We start from the raw sequence: 16,625 nt of genomic DNA on the forward strand, positions 1-16,625 counted from the left end.
TTCAAAGCAAATTAAAGATATTCATCTGTTCTCATTATCTTTGTATGCTGACCTACTTATTTTTCATGTGTGATTACTTTTGCATCATCATGCCAGACTACAACCAGTAACATTTTTAATAACATTAGGCTATTTGTAGCAATATCAAAAAACAATGTCGTTGAAATGATGTGGTGGAATCAGCATAACAGCATTTTAATTTAAGAGCAACATATGTCAGCTTTATTACTGATTTATTCATTTTTTGTCACAATTCAATGATTTGACATGAGCATTATGATAGGTAACATTATTATTAGTAATATCCATCCATCCATTACCTACACTCGCTTATCCTGGGCAGGGTTGCGTGGGTTGCTGGAGCCTATCCCAGCATGCAAACCACTGGACTTTGTGAGCTTCACAGAAAATTGCAATCCCTGGTAGAGTGCGGTTCGGGCCGGATATTTACATGCCAAACCGAGCCGGAGAGAATAGTACCTGACCCGACCCGAGCCCAACGAGCATTTTGTATTTTGGTATCCGAACCAATCCCTACGCAATTTAAAATATACATAGCTCACTGCCTAAAATCATTGATGTTAAGTACATAAGTATGTAATGCTTTAAAAAGGAGTGTGTAGGGGAAAGACGTCTGTCACTTTCCAACGCGCTGCTGCTGGCTGTAAACAGCAGACTCACTGATTCAGTTGCTAAGTAACCACCCAAGCAAATGTAGCTAGCTTCGGGTAAGTGAGACAATGCTCTCTCCACCAGCCAAAGAGATCCCACTTGTTGTGCATCACATGATTATGTGATGCATAGTGTTCCACTTCGTCAACGCCCTCAGCCACAGGCAGATTTTCCCAGTCTTCAAAGTCGGCGGCAGCTTTCTTGGGAGTAGTTTCATCATCACCGGCCGATGGTTCACTTACCGTCTTGATGATGTCGGTCATCTGCCTGCGAACCTCCTGATGTAGATCTTCCCTCTCATCACTGGTAAGCATTCTGAGCTAGCTGTATTTTGGCCAAAGAAAGGTGGCAATTTTGTGTTGATCTTTGATCTGAATCTTTTGCACAATCCAGTCAAGATGCCTTTGACGGATTGTTGCCTGACGAGGGGTGTCTGTGGTTATTCGCAGGCAATGGCGTTTCAGCCGCTCAAACCACAGGAAGGTCAGGTTCAGGGTCGTGTACTGGTCTCCCTCAAGCTCCCTCTGTGCCTCATAGAAAGGTCGTAGGAATTTGACTAGAAAGTCCAGAACATCCGGGGAAATATCCTCAATCCACTGACTTTCTCCGCGACTTTCTAGTTTTTCATTCAGCTCATGGTACACTCCCCTGACAGAGTTTAGAGTGAGACTGTGCTGAATCTCGTGTCACCTATTTGCACCACTGTTTTCGTCAGCAAAGCTGCCAGACCTGACTGTTTTACGTACCTAACCAATGCTTTAGTAGCTCGTAAAGTGTCTGCTATCTCTGGGGCTTCATATGTTAGCTCTGTAAGATCGAGTGTGATGTCGGAGCATGGTGTTGTACAGATGATCCTGACAGTCAAGTCGCGGGTATGGTCGGAGCGCCGCTATTATGTTAGACCCCTGATCGGTCACCCACGCTATTTTGTTGAGCAAGCCGATGTCTAACCCGTACTCATTCACCAGCAATCTGATGATTTCTCGCCTGATATTCTTGCCTGTTTTAGAATCCTCAGGTGGAAATGTAGCTGAGTTTGTATTTTCAATTTATTTTGATATTTAATTTCATGTAATTGTCAGTGAACTTCTTCAAAACTTAAGCAATTTAAGATTTATTTAGACGGTGCCTTAAATATGGCCAGGTTGCTTTTGTTTAAGTAAAATCTTTAATGAGAATGTGTAAATAGGTTCCTTTTTACCTGTTGTAGCTGGGGCTTTAATTAGTGGTGCACCCCCTTAGTGGCACATCTTCGCCTTTGCGTGTTTCCCTTCAAAGCATAGTGGATGCTGATATGAGTAAGACGCATTGTGAAGCTCTTCACTTTTTAAGCTAATACGTTTCAAAAGTTGTGCATTTTCGCTAATACTGTATAAATACAACGTTACAAGATTACAGGCATTGTGCGTTAAATGGTCGCGTATAAACAGTGATTTAACGGTTTCAGCAATCTCACCTCGTTAGCATATCTTTTGTGTTCTGGAGGGAGAGAGAGAGCTCATGCATGTGTGTACGTGTGCTAATGTGCTCCACGCTACTCTTGCGCAGGTATGTGCAATTGTTGAATTGTTTTGAGTGTTTTAAACTTAGATTTTGTGTGATCTGTTTGATATTAATATGTAATACTGCCACTATACGATCTTCATTCGCTTTATGAACATGTGACGATTTATTTTCATTTTTATTGAATCACGTTGTTCCTATTTTAACACATAGGTGTACAGTAGTTACTCTATTAGATAATTAGTTGACCCAAGAGTACTGTAATTCAGCTGAACTTAGTAAGAGATATTTTAATTAGAATTTTGTCATATAGTAAGTTAGCTTAACATTGTATGTATTGAGAGCAGTGTAATGTTTTGTTTTGTTATTAAACTGTTCGTATAAATTTCAATTGTGAAAAAAAAAGAAAACAAAAGAGGGAAAAAAAATCATTGTGGATGCTGATATGGGGAGAGAGAGAGCTAATGCATGTGTGTACGTGTGCTAATGTGCTCCACGCTACTTTTGTGCAGAATAAAAGTCTTCAGATCCTCAAGTTCCTGTGTCCAGTGTGGCTGACTGAGCCGTTAGACAGTCACTACAGATTGAAATCTGCTACAGAAACACCTGCTGACACTGCTCCATCCACTAGACTGGATCTGAGGCATCCTTTCGAGTCAGATCGGTCAGGGGACTGGTGGGCACAGAGAATGCTGAAATAAATCTCCTATAGTAGGCTGCTAGTCCCAAGAACCATCCAACCTCTTTTTTTGTCTTGGGTCACAGGCAGGCCGCAATAGCTGCTGTCTTATCAACCTGGGGGCACACCAGCCGCCCAAGTGGTACCCCTGATACCGTATCTCCCTCTGTCCAACTGCACACTTCGGGTAAGCCCCGCATGCCTCAGAGACCCAAGCACCGCCCCCACGTGCTTCACATGCCACTCCCAGTTGTCACTATAAATGATTACATCATCCAAGTAGGCTGCAGCATATGGAGAGTTTGGCTGCAGAACCCAGTCCATGAGGGGTTGGAACGTAGCGGGGGCCCAGAACAGCCCGAAAGGAAGGGTGACAAATTGGTACAACCAATACGGAGTGGAGAAGGTCGTTTTTTCTTTTGACTCTGACAATAAGGTAATCTGCCAGTAGCCCTTATTTAAATCCAGCTTCGTGAAAAAAAGAGCAGTGCCTAGCCGGTCCAGGAGATCGATGACCCTAGTCATGGGATAAGCATCGAAACGTGAGACATCATTCACCTTGCGATAATCAACACAGAAGTTCACAGACTCATCTTGCATAGGCGCAAGCACAATGGGGCTGCTCCACGCACTGTTTGATTCTTCTATCACTCCCATCTTCAACATAGCCTTCCATTCTGCCTGCACAGTTTTCTTTTTGTGTTCAGGCAATCTATAGGGTCGAGTATGCACCATCGCCCCTGGAGATGTTTCAGTGTGGTGGTGGATGAGGTTTGTGCGCCCTGGCAGGGGGAGAACACATCCGCAAATCGCTTCTGCAACTGGGCCACATGTGCTCTCTGGCACAATGAGAGATGGTCATCACAAAGGGTTGGGGCTGAATTGGCCAGTTTCGTCACCTCCGGACCCAACTCATCTCTCTCACTCACTGTGGTAACCAGAGAAACTGGAGCCACCTCTCTACGTACTTTTAGGAGGTTTAGGTGGTTTATCTGTGTTGCCCCACCCGTCATTCCATAAAACTTCATAAATCAACATCCTCCACTTGCCGTGTGACCACAAAGGGCCCTTGCAGATAATTTGGAGGTAGAAGAAGGGAGTAATACAAGCACTTTATCTCCCGGTGCAAATTGTCTCAACTGCACACCTTTACTATATGCACAATGTTGTCGTTCTTGTGCCTGCAGCAAATGCTCCCATGACAATTGCCCTAGTGTATGGAGCTTTGCTCTCAGGTCTAGAACATACTGAATTTCATTTTTACTGGTGCTTGGACCTTCCTCCCAGCTTTCCTTAATTAGGTCCAACACACCATGTGGCCTGCTGCCAAAAATTAATTCAAGGGAGAAAATCCCGTGGAGGCCTGGGGAACCTCACGCACTGCAAACAATGAAGGGTTCAGCCACGTATCCCAATTACGACAATCTTTGTGCACAAACTTGCGGATCATTGTTTTTAACAAATCTTTCTAGCTAACTGTTTGTTTGGGGATGGTAGGGTCAACCGATGTTCTGATTGATTTAATTCCAAATAATTTGTGCAGTTTGTGTAACGTGCATTACATGAAGGAAGTTCCTTGATCGATTAGAACCTCTCCACTAAAAAGTCCACTAAAACTAACATGAACGATGCCCGTGTGCACTTCGGTCTAATGGCCCGATGAGTTCCATCCCCACCCGTTCAAACGGGGCCTCCATTAATGGTAATGGATACAAGGGTGCCTTTGGAGTGGCTGTGGGATTAACTGACACTCGGGACAAGATGCACACAACCTCTGCACTTCACCCCGAATGCCCAGCCAATAGAATCGGGCCATTAGCCTATTCAGTGTTTTATCAAAACCCAGGTGATCAGCCATCAGTACCCAATGATCAGCCATCAGTGCCCAATAAAAGGGCATGTGACAGGCAGGAGTTTACCGCAGCCTTTACTCTATGCTATTTGGCCTCGTGTTGAATTTCCTCTGGCACCACTGGGTAATCGTAAATATCCCCATGCACACACTTTAATGACACCCACAATACTTCCACCAATGCTTCGAGCTGATCCAAGCTTTGGTGAATCATGGTTTGTTTACACCCTGAATCCAGTAATGCTTGGTGTGTACCCCCTTGAATCCTTACCGGTATCTGGTACATCCCCTCCTGAACAGTGGAGGGGGCTGGCGAGCCCGCGACCCGCACCACTTGCCCCACTTCCATCAAGGGACAGTCCCTGCGGAAGTGGTCGGGCCAACCACAACGCCAGCACTCTTGCCCAGGCGTCTGAGGAGACCTCTGTGTGTCCAGTGCTGCAACCACTGAGACCAGGGGCTGTGCGGGAACAGGGAAGGGGTTGTGGGGAAATGGGTTTCTGGGGAGAGAAGAGGCAGTTTTCCCCACTACCTGAGGTGCTGAGGTGAACCTCCGCCAGGGCAACGGCGGCGTTGAGCGAGGTTGATCTATGGCAGCGCATCGGCAGTGACTGTTGGCAGGCTTAGCACAAACTGCTCAAGCATCACCTGCTCAACAACCTCGACCACCGAGTGCACTGCTCGATAATACTAATACTGATAACACTACAATCTATTATGTCCTGTCAATCAAAAGGGAAAAGGCTATTGTTTATTTGTAATCCAAAAGTTTGTTTTATTTTCCTGTCAGATACAAAATAATAGCACTTTGTTTTCCATATTCAGTATTTCCCCGATAATTGTACAAACATGGTGGGCTGCTGGGGCCAATAAAGGGCTTTTTTTTAAATCCCAAAAATAATGCCAAATATCTATTCATTTTGGAATCAATAATTAATTGTCTTGGGAGTCTCTACAGGGCGCTGTTCTTAAATTTGAGTCAACCTGTGTTGCCTGCTTGACCCTATGCTGCTGTTAGTTCTATTATTTATCCCTGCTGATCGAAGTGAAGGTACATTACTGATATTTAATATTTTCTCATGGGACCGCAATGTTACTATGTTTGCACCGTGAACCTAATGTTACCGCATTGTGTCGTATTGTTGAACGTTGTTGTTTATATTCGGGAGAGACGGGACTGCAATCAAATCTATCGCTCTTACCCTTCGGAGCACTTCCGATACAAGTTACATCGGAAGGTTTGATCTAAATGTAGGCTATAGCCTTTTTTCCAAAATGGTTTTTCTCAATATAATTATTATTAATTACATTTATATAGCACTTTTCCAGATGCTCAAAGTGCTTTACAATGAAGGGGAACTCACCTCACCCACCACCAATGTGTAGCACTCACCTGGGTGATGCACGGCAGCCATTTTGCGCCAGAACACTCACCACACATTAGCGAAGGTGGAGAGGGAGAGAGACATTTATTTAGCCAATTAAATCTGGGGATGATTTTTAGTGGCAAGTTTTGCAAAAGCCAGATCTGGGATTTGACCAGGACACCGGGGAACCCCCTACTCTTACCGATAAGTGTCATGGGATCTTTAATGACCACAGAGAGTCAGGACCTCGGTTTAATGTCTCATCCGAAAGACAGCATCTCCTACAGCACAGTGTCCCCGTCACTGCACTGGGGCATTGGGGTTTATTTGTACCAGAGGGAAGATTGCCCCCTGCTGGCCCACCAACATCACTTCCACCACTTAATTGTGCTGCCATGGTAACATATTCCCTATGCTTGTGGGCCTGGCACTCTTCACCATAAAAATAAAATTTGGCATTTGTTTCTGGGATTGTCTAAATTGCTGTGATGGTAACAGTGATAGATATTGCTTGCATTCACCTCTGTCACCTCTGTCGGCATAGGCTAAATAATTGGAATCGGTCAGAAAATTTCTAATCGGTGCATCACTATCTGGTATATGAAACCATCAAGGGGCAGAAGTGAGATGTTATTGGAATAATGTTTTGATGACACAATCACCATGTAACTGCCTTAGCCGCATCAAAACCATATGAGTGACAGGCAAACTTAAGAAGAATATTAATCCTGTCTCTATGGCTACTATGACATTAAATTTATGGTGGACCATTAAAGCTGCAAAAGCCATAATTTCACACCCATTAAGTTTTTTTTTATTTTCATATTTCTGGCCAGCAGAGACAGGTCATGTTGGTAGTATGCACATCAAGCAATCATCATGCAAATACAAGGTTCCACAAAAGTAGGTATGTTATACCAAAGTGAAAATCATTTTACTGTGTCTGCACATATACATACAATATATGCTCGACTGAAAAACATCACACATACCAGCCTTCAAAAGTAAAACTACTGCCATTTTTACATGAAGACAATGAAGAGAATGTTTATGAGACTGCTTATCTGTTCTCCAAGACCATACTTGAAGTGTCACATTGGATTTTTGCACTGCACTGTGACTGGAGCTACTCATAATGACAGAGCTTCCAAAACTGTTTATGGCATGCACTCAAAACAACAGGTCATTGCTCATTATATACATCAAATCACCTAAAACAGCTGTAACCTTGAATCACTGCCACTATCAACATGTTATTGTTCATTTATTCAATTATTTGTAATTTATTTCCATCTGTTTTCAGACATTGTGGGTCAAAACATATTACCATAGTTCAAGTAATTCAATGAGAGAAATGCCAGGACATTAACTGAAATATAGGAAGTGAACAAAAAATAGAGACCCAAGTTTTTTTGCAGGGAAGGGTTAGGGGGTTCTGTGTGAGGCATATTTTTCTGAAATGGTTGGGTGCAATCTTACCCTAAGAAGGCATGATCAGTGCCAATCACAATTTTGTTGTACCTAGTGACTATCTTAACCCCCAGCTGAAGAATTTGGTAATCATGCAGAGAGGGGACAATTATCCTATCCACGGGGCAAAGGTGTATATGGGCCATACTGGTCAAAACTGGTGGGCCAACACTCTATTACTTACACTCGATTGCTAACACACTAAAACTGGTTCTTTTAGAAAAAACTCCCAAATGATTAATTCAGCTCTCAGAAGACCAACACATCTCTCAAAACTAAAAACAGTTTTCACTTGTTTTAACACATGCTGCAAATTGTCAAACTTTTTCTGAAAATCTCTACAAACAAATGCCCTCATGAATCACCGGTTACACACTGTGCTCATGCAACAAACACTAGCAGTCAAAACATTTAACTCAAGTCATCACAACCTAAACTCAGATAGCACACCTTTCTCAAGGTGCAAACACTTGGCAGCAAAATTGTTAACACACCAGTCACCAATCACCAATCACCAGTCACCAATCTCAGGACCAATAAATAGGGCCACAGTTTGCATCTGTGTGCTTATGAACAATTGATCCTCAACATGGACAACAAAGGACGGCAGGAAGACGAAGAGGAAGAGGAAGAGGCAGGAGACAATTTGTCCCAGATGAAATACGTGCCACCTTGATTGACCATGTGCTGGTGCATGGTATGACAATGAGGGAAGCTGGACAGAGAGTTCAGCCGAACTTGAGCCACGGTGGCATCCATTGTCCGTACTTTCAGACAAGAAAACAGGCACTGTAATTCACTGTACTGTTACATATTGTATCTGCTGTACTACTGTGAGAGGATATACTGTTTATGTAATGTTGAAGTGTGTTTACAGACTATATGTTCTTTAGGTTTTATTGTACAAATGGATGACTCAGTAATCATCAGTAATTGTTTGCTTACATCGTGTTTTTGCAGAACTGAGAGGCGGCTGGAGGCAGGCAACGACTATTGTCAGATGACCAAGAGACGGCAGTAGTGAACATGGTCATTGCAAACAATACCATTCGCCTGCGTGAAATTCAGACAAGAATCATTCAAGATCAGGGCGTTTTTGGAGGGATTTACCGTATTGCCATATCAACCATACAGCGCATACTTCACCGCAATAGGCTGAAGATGAAGTAAGTTTACAGAGTACCTTTTGAAAGAAATGCAATCAGGGTGAAGAACCAACACTTTAAATATGTGCAGGTAAGCCCAATATGGTACACCTATTTTTAGGTACATATACAGTACTATATTTGTAGAGTATACTATGATGGTCTACCTGTCCAGTACAACAGTACTGTATGGTAATGTAATGTGTGTACTGTAGTGCCCTGCTGTAAATTACTGTATGTGTCAGGAGGTAGCCTGACGGCTGTGCCTGATTCACTGGGGGATTGGTTATTGGAGTCTGGGTGCACATTCAGATCGGGGCCTAAGCCGATTCGCCGGTCGCGGGAGTTGGGGGTGTGGCGCAGCTGTTTTGTGTTTGGTCCTAACAGCCTTGCAGGGATAAGAAGGCAGGTGAGAGGGAGAACACGAGAGACGCCGGGGAGGGTGTTTGGTTCCTCGGAAGAGGATTTTTCCTTTTTTCTTTTCTTTAAGCTAGTTTAAGTTTGTTGGGTTGGGTTTCCGTTTCTTTGGTTATTATTATTTCTGTTTCTCTTTGTTTGAGCTGTCTCCCGTCCTTGGTGGTGGGCTGGCGGTCCCGGACGCTGCACTGGTGCCACGAGGAGCGAGCTGCGCCCAGACCAAGTGGAAAACGTGGTGGGATCCGGGGAGGAGCGGCGCTGTGCAGAGCCGGACTGGTCCTGTGGCAAGGACACTGCGCTACGTCAGCCAGGACCAACGCCGCGAGGGGAGACTCTGGACAAGCCCTGACGAGGGCGGAGGAACAGTGAGTCTCCCACTCCGAGACTGTAAAGCGCGGACCAGGACCGGAGCCGGCGCCGACTCACTCTCCAGCTACAGGGCGCAGCAGGGACTGCGTGGTAACCAGTGGCACTTCAAGAACCTACAGCGGACGGCAGAGTGGGCCGGGGCGCCACCCAGCAGCCTAGAGACTGACGTGGACAGTGGGAGACAGCAGACCTTTGGGGGTTTGATTTATTTTTCTTTTTTTTTTTTTTTTGGATGTAGAGTGGCCCAGCAGTGAGGTGTGGGCCAACTACATCCTTTCTTTGATTTGGATGATTGTTTATGGTGTGCGTGTGGGAGTGAGAGGTGTGAGTGTGTGTGAGACCCCGCCTGTGTTAGTGGCTCCCCCCGTGAGACGGCAGGGTGAGGTCTCCCCCCTCCGGCAGCGGGGCTGAGGCGCAGGGGGGCCAGAGTGGGTACACAGTTTTTTTGCTGAGTGTGGGCACGTGTGAGGGGAACCCCAGCGGCATAAAAGTGTGTGGTGTGTGAGGGGTGTTGCTCTTACCTGCGTCGGGGGCTCCGTGGAAGGGAAGGGGAGGGCCAGAGTGGAAGTGTTAGAGGAAGCCGGGGGGAAGAAGGAAGGGCGGGGTTGGTGGGAGATTGTGGCGTGCTCTGTTTTATGAATTAAATGTTAAATAAAAGTTTCCCTTTTACCTGCCTTGTCCTGATCTCCTGGTGGTGGGTGGGTTCCTGAAAAAAAAGCATTGTTAGGTGGCTGGAGGCAGCGCGGGGCTGCTCCTGACTCCCGACAAAAATTTGGCGTAATCGACAGGATCCACCCAGGTATACCACCAGGCTATGGACGCACAGGAGGCAGCTGCTGCCGTGCCCCCACGGGGCGGCTACAGTGGGGTCGCTATGCCCTGGTTTGTGTGTGCCCCATGGGTCCCCAGGTTCTCCGGTGATGAAGGCACAGCCAAGTATGGGGAGTGGCGGGCTCAGGTACAGGCTATGCTCCGGGCGCAGGGCCTCACGGAAATCCAACAGGCTGATTTCATTGTGGGGGGCTCTGGATGGGCGCGCCCAGCGGGAGGTGCTGCTGGTGCCGGCTGAGCGGCGGAACACGGCGGCCCTGGTGTGGGCCCTGTTGGAGGAGATCTTTGGTCGCCCTGTCCCCCTGGCCGTGGCCCGCTCCCGCTTTTTCCAGTGCCACCAGGGCTCGGAGGAGTCCCTGGAGGTGTACCTCCTGCGGCTGCGGGAGCTTCATGCGAGGTGGCGGGCCCGGGAGCCTGGGGACGAAGGGGCGGATGATGTCATCATCCGAGATCAGTTCCTCCTGGGCCTACGGAGGGGCCCCGTGCAACAGGAGCTCCAGCGACAGGTGCGGCGCCGCCCGGCTTCCACCTTTTCTGAGGTGAGCCGGGAGGCCCGGGAGCTGGAGTTGGAACAGCGGGGGGACGAGGGGGCAGCATGTTTTGTTTCTCATTCTAATCCATCTAGGGCACTGGAGGTTCCAGCGCCGGTCGTGGACGTGGAGCGGTGGAAGGAGGAGGTGCGGGCAGAGCTGCGGCAGGAGCTCCAGGACCAGATGACAACCCTGGGGAAGACCCTCCTTTCAGAGATCCAGCAGCAGCTGTCGCGGGCCCCATTCCCCCAGACGGTGGGCGAGGCGGCGCAGCAGGGGCGGGGTCCTGTGGGGGCCAGGCTTGGGCGGAGGTCGGGCCGGTTCCAATGGGACACTGCGGGTCAACCGGTCTGTGTGGAGTGTGGGCAGGTCGGCCATATGCAGCGAGACTGCCCCCAGCGGGCGCCGTTAAACTCCCGACCCCGTCCGCAGTAGGGCGTGCGGGCGGGGTGCAACAGCAGGGAGATAGTAATTGCCCGCCGTCTGCAGCAATGCTGGGGGTTTGCCCTGAGGTGATGGTAGAAGCTGGGGGGGTGAAAGTGCCGTGCACCCTGGATACGGGCTCGCAGGTCACCCTGTTTAGCGAGGGGTTTTTCCGGCGATGGTTTGGCGATCTACCGGTGCGGGACACCACTAACCTAGAGTGGCTAACCCTCCGGGCGGCCAACGGGTTAGATATCCCATTTGTGGGCTATGCCCTCATGGATTTTGTGGTCGGGGGCGTGAAGGTTCCGGGGAAGGGGGTGATCGTCGTTCGTGATCAATGCCTGGGGTCAAACAACGCAATCCTAGGCATGAACGTGATCGCCCACTGCTGGGAGGAAGTGGTTAGGGGTGTGCAGCCCGGCTCTCTGACCTTTTCTGCCTCTCACCAGGGTCGGGCACGCCGGGCGTGGGATCGAGCTTTCGCCGCCTGTCGCCGGGTACGGTCCCGGGCGATGGCCCCACTGGAGGGTGTGGTACGTTTGACCCGGGGGGCGGATACGGAGGTCCCAGCGTGCTCCGAGGTGGTGCAGTGGCTACCGGTGGAGGGGTGGGAGAAGGTGGATGGGGAGATTTGTTTAATGGAGGGGGTGGTGGATGGAGGTGAGTGGCAAGTGGGCCGGGCTGTGGTCCGCGTGCGGGGGGGGAAGATCCCCCTCCGCGTGATTAACGTACACCCCTACCCTCTCTCCCTACCCAGGCGGCGCCCCCTGGCCACAGTGTCCCGCATTACCCCCTCGCAGATACAGGGTGAGCGTGACCTGGTGCTGCGGACCCCCCGACCGGGGGAAGTAGAGGTGGATGTGCGAACCGCGCAGGCGCCCTTAGGGGTAGGGAGCCCTCTGCCTTCTCCAGAGTTGGAGGGCCTCACCCCAGAGCAGCAAAATCGAGCTCGGAGCCTGTTGGAACGGTGGGCGGGGGTGTTCGCAACACATGAGGAGGACTTTGGCCGGACCGAGGTGGTGTACCACCAGATACCGACTGGGAATGCTCCCCCTTGTCGGGAGCGGTATCGCCCTCTTCCCCCAGGTCTGTACCCGGAGCTGCGGTCCTTGGTGCAGGGGATGCTGGAGAGCGGGGTGATCACAGAGAGTTCCGGTCCTTGGGCCGCGCCAGTGGTCCTGGTCCGGAAGAAGGATGGTGCCTGGCGGTTCTGCGTGGACTACCGTCGCCTGAATGCGACCACCCATAAGGACGCCTACCCGCTCCCCAGAATCGAGGAATCGCTCACGGGGATGAAACGGGCGGAGTGGTTCTCGACCCTGGATTTGGCAAGCGGGTATTAGCAGGTGGCGGTGGACCCGCGGGACCGCGAGAAAACCGCTTTTGCCACACCCCTCGGGCTCTTCCAGTTCGAGCGGATGCCGTTCGGCCTGTGCAATGCTCCTGCCACATTCCAGAGGTTGATGCAGAGGTGTCTGGGGGACCTGGTACATGATTCCCTTTTAATATATCTGGATGATATTGTGGTCTTTTCCCCAGACTTTGAAGATCATCTGCATCACCTGGAGGCATTGTTCGAGCGGATGGGCCGGTACGGGCTGAAGCTCCAGCCCCAGAAGTGTCGCTTCTTCCAGAGGGAGGTGCGGTACCTGGGGCATGTGGTGAGCTCGAGGGGGGTGGCTACGGACCCGGACAAAACGGTTGCGGTCCGGGACTGGCCAGCCCCCGAGACGGTGCGGCAAGTGAGATCATTCCTCGGGTTTGCTGGTTACTATCGGCGATTCATCCCCGCTTTCTCTAAGATCGCGGCCCCCCTGCACCGATTGTTGGAGGGGACCGCGGCTCGGGGTAAGAGCACGCGACGAGTGGAGTGGGGGGTGGAGTGTCAGCGCGCCTTCGAGGCATTGAAGGCAGCCCTGCTCTCCGCGCCCGTGCTCGCTTATGCAGACTTTACCCTTCCCTTTCGTGTTTATACAGATGCGAGTGGGGAGGGGCTGGGGGCCATCCTGTCCCAGGAACAGGATGGAAGCGAGAGGGTGATCGCGTATGCCAGCCGGAGCCTGCACCCCGCAGAGAGTAATGACCAGAACTATAGTGCCTTCAAGCTGGAGCTGCTGGCCCTGAAGTGGGCTGTGACCGAAAAGTTTAAAGACTACCTTTGGGGCGTAAAGGTCACAGCCTACACCGACCACAACCCCCTGGTACATCTGGCCACGGCACAGCTGGGGGCGACGGAGCAGCGGTGGGTGGGTCAGCTGGCTAGCTTTGATCTGGTAATCAGGTATCGGCCGGGGGCCCGCAATGCCAATGCCGACGCGCTGTCCCGGCTGCCCCGGGGCCCAGGGCCCCATTCCCCCAGACGGTGGGCGAGGCGGCGCAGCAGGGGCGGGGTCCTGTGGGGGCCAGGCTTGGGCGGAGGTCGGGCCGGTTCCAATGGGACACTGCGGGTCAACCGGTCTGTGTGGAGTGTGGGCAGGTCGGCCATATGCAGCGAGACTGCCCCCAGCGGGCGCCGTTAAACTCCCGACCCCGTCCGCAGTAGGGCGTGCGGGCGGGGTGCAACAGCAGGGAGATAGTAATTGCCCGCCGTCTGCAGCAATGCTGGGGGTTTGCCCTGAGGTGATGGTAGAAGCTGGGGGGGTGAAAGTGCCGTGCACCCTGGATACGGGCTCGCAGGTCACCCTGTTTAGCGAGGGGTTTTTCCGGCGATGGTTTGGCGATCTACCGGTGCGGGACACCACTAACCTAGAGTGGCTAACCCTCCGGGCGGCCAACGGGTTAGATATCCCATTTGTGGGCTATGCCCTCATGGATTTTGTGGTCGGGGGCGTGAAGGTTCCGGGGAAGGGGGTGATCGTCGTTCGTGATCAATGCCTGGGGTCAAACAACGCAATCCTAGGCATGAACGTGATCGCCCACTGCTGGGAGGAAGTGGTTAGGGGTGTGCAGCCCGGCTCTCTGACCTTTTCTGCCTCTCACCAGGGTCGGGCACGCCGGGCGTGGGATCGAGCTTTCGCCGCCTGTCGCCGGGTACGGTCCCGGGCGATGGCCCCACTGGAGGGTGTGGTACGTTTGACCCGGGGGGCGGATACGGAGGTCCCAGCGTGCTCCGAGGTGGTGCAGTGGCTACCGGTGGAGGGGTGGGAGAAGGTGGATGGGGAGATTTGTTTAATGGAGGGGGTGGTGGATGGAGGTGAGTGGCAAGTGGGCCGGGCTGTGGTCCGCGTGCGGGGGGGGAAGATCCCCCTCCGCGTGATTAACGTACACCCCTACCCTCTCTCCCTACCCAGGCGGCGCCCCCTGGCCACAGTGTCCCGCATTACCCCCTCGCAGATACAGGGTGAGCGTGACCTGGTGCTGCGGACCCCCCGACCGGGGGAAGTAGAGGTGGATGTGCGAACCGCGCAGGCGCCCTTAGGGGTAGGGAGCCCTCTGCCTTCTCCAGAGTTGGAGGGCCTCACCCCAGAGCAGCAAAATCGAGCTCGGAGCCTGTTGGAACGGTGGGCGGGGGTGTTCGCAACACATGAGGAGGACTTTGGCCGGACCGAGGTGGTGTACCACCAGATACCGACTGGGAATGCTCCCCCTTGTCGGGAGCGGTATCGCCCTCTTCCCCCAGGTCTGTACCCGGAGCTGCGGTCCTTGGTGCAGGGGATGCTGGAGAGCGGGGTGATCACAGAGAGTTCCGGTCCTTGGGCCGCGCCAGTGGTCCTGGTCCGGAAGAAGGATGGTGCCTGGCGGTTCTGCGTGGACTACCGTCGCCTGAATGCGACCACCCATAAGGACGCCTACCCGCTCCCCAGAATCGAGGAATCGCTCACGGGGATGAAACGGGCGGAGTGGTTCTCGACCCTGGATTTGGCAAGCGGGTATTAGCAGGTGGCGGTGGACCCGCGGGACCGCGAGAAAACCGCTTTTGCCACACCCCTCGGGCTCTTCCAGTTCGAGCGGATGCCGTTCGGCCTGTGCAATGCTCCTGCCACATTCCAGAGGTTGATGCAGAGGTGTCTGGGGGACCTGGTACAGGATTCCCTTTTAATATATCTGGATGATATTGTGGTCTTTTCCCCAGACTTTGAAGATCATCTGCATCACCTGGAGGCAGTGTTCGAGCGGCTGGGCCGGTACGGGCTGAAGCTCCAGCCCCAGAAGTGTCGCTTCTTCCAGAGGGAGGTGCGGTACCTGGGGCATGTGGTGAGCTCGAGGGGGGTGGCTACGGACCCGGACAAAACGGTTGCGGTCCGGGACTGGCCAGCCCCCGAGACGGTGCGGCAAGTGAGATCATTCCTCGGGTTTGCTGGTTACTATCGGCGATTCATCCCCGCTTTCTCTAAGATCGCGGCCCCCCTGCACCGATTGTTGGAGGGGACCGCGGCTCGGGGTAAGAGCACGCGACGAGTGGAGTGGGGGGTGGAGTGTCAGCGCGCCTTCGAGGCATTGAAGGCAGCCCTGCTCTCCGCGCCCGTGCTCGCTTATGCAGACTTTACCCTTCCCTTTCGTGTTTATACAGATGCGAGTGGGGAGGGGCTGGGGGCCATCCTGTCCCAGGAACAGGATGGAAGCGAGAGGGTGATCGCGTATGCCAGCCGGAGCCTGCACCCCGCAGAGAGTAATGACCAGAACTATAGTGCCTTCAAGCTGGAGCTGCTGGCCCTGAAGTGGGCTGTGACCGAAAAGTTTAAAGACTACCTTTGGGGCGTAAAGGTCACAGCCTACACCGACCACAACCCCCTGGTACATCTGGCCACGGCACAGCTGGGGGCGACGGAGCAGCGGTGGGTGGGTCAGCTGGCTAGCTTTGATCTGGTAATCAGGTATCGGCCGGGGGCCCGCAATGCCAATGCCGACGCGCTGTCCCGGCTGCCCCGGGGCCCAGGGGTGGGGGAGGTGGGTCAGGTGTCCGGCAGCCCAACGGTGGAGGACACATGGGACTGGTTGACGCTGCAGCAGGAAGATGACCATCTGCGGGCTCTGGCTGAGCGGGTACGACTGGGGGAGCCCCCTCGGCGAGAGGAGCGGAGGGTGGCCCCACCGGAAGAGCGTAGGTGGTGGAGAGATTGGGAGCGGCTACGGGTAGAAGGGGGGGTTCTGTGCCGCCGGGTGGAAGACCCCGTGGAGGATGGGCCACTGTGGCAGGTGCTGGTGCCCCGGAGGGTGGCACGTGGCGTTTGGCAGCGGTACCATCAGGCCTTTGGCCACGTGGGCGCCAATAAGGCGGAAGCTGTCCTGCGACGGCGGTTCTACTGGCCGGGGTTGGGGAGCGACGTCCGGCAGTGGACCGCTGAGTGCAGGCAGTGTGTGATGGCCAAGGCCGGGCCAGAAGTACGGGCCCCCCTGGTCCCCCTCTCCACCTCCTACCCGCTG

This window comes from Anguilla anguilla, chromosome 8, assembly GCF_013347855.1.
Source record: "Anguilla anguilla isolate fAngAng1 chromosome 8, fAngAng1.pri, whole genome shotgun sequence".
Taxonomy (NCBI): Eukaryota; Metazoa; Chordata; class Actinopteri; order Anguilliformes; family Anguillidae; genus Anguilla; species Anguilla anguilla.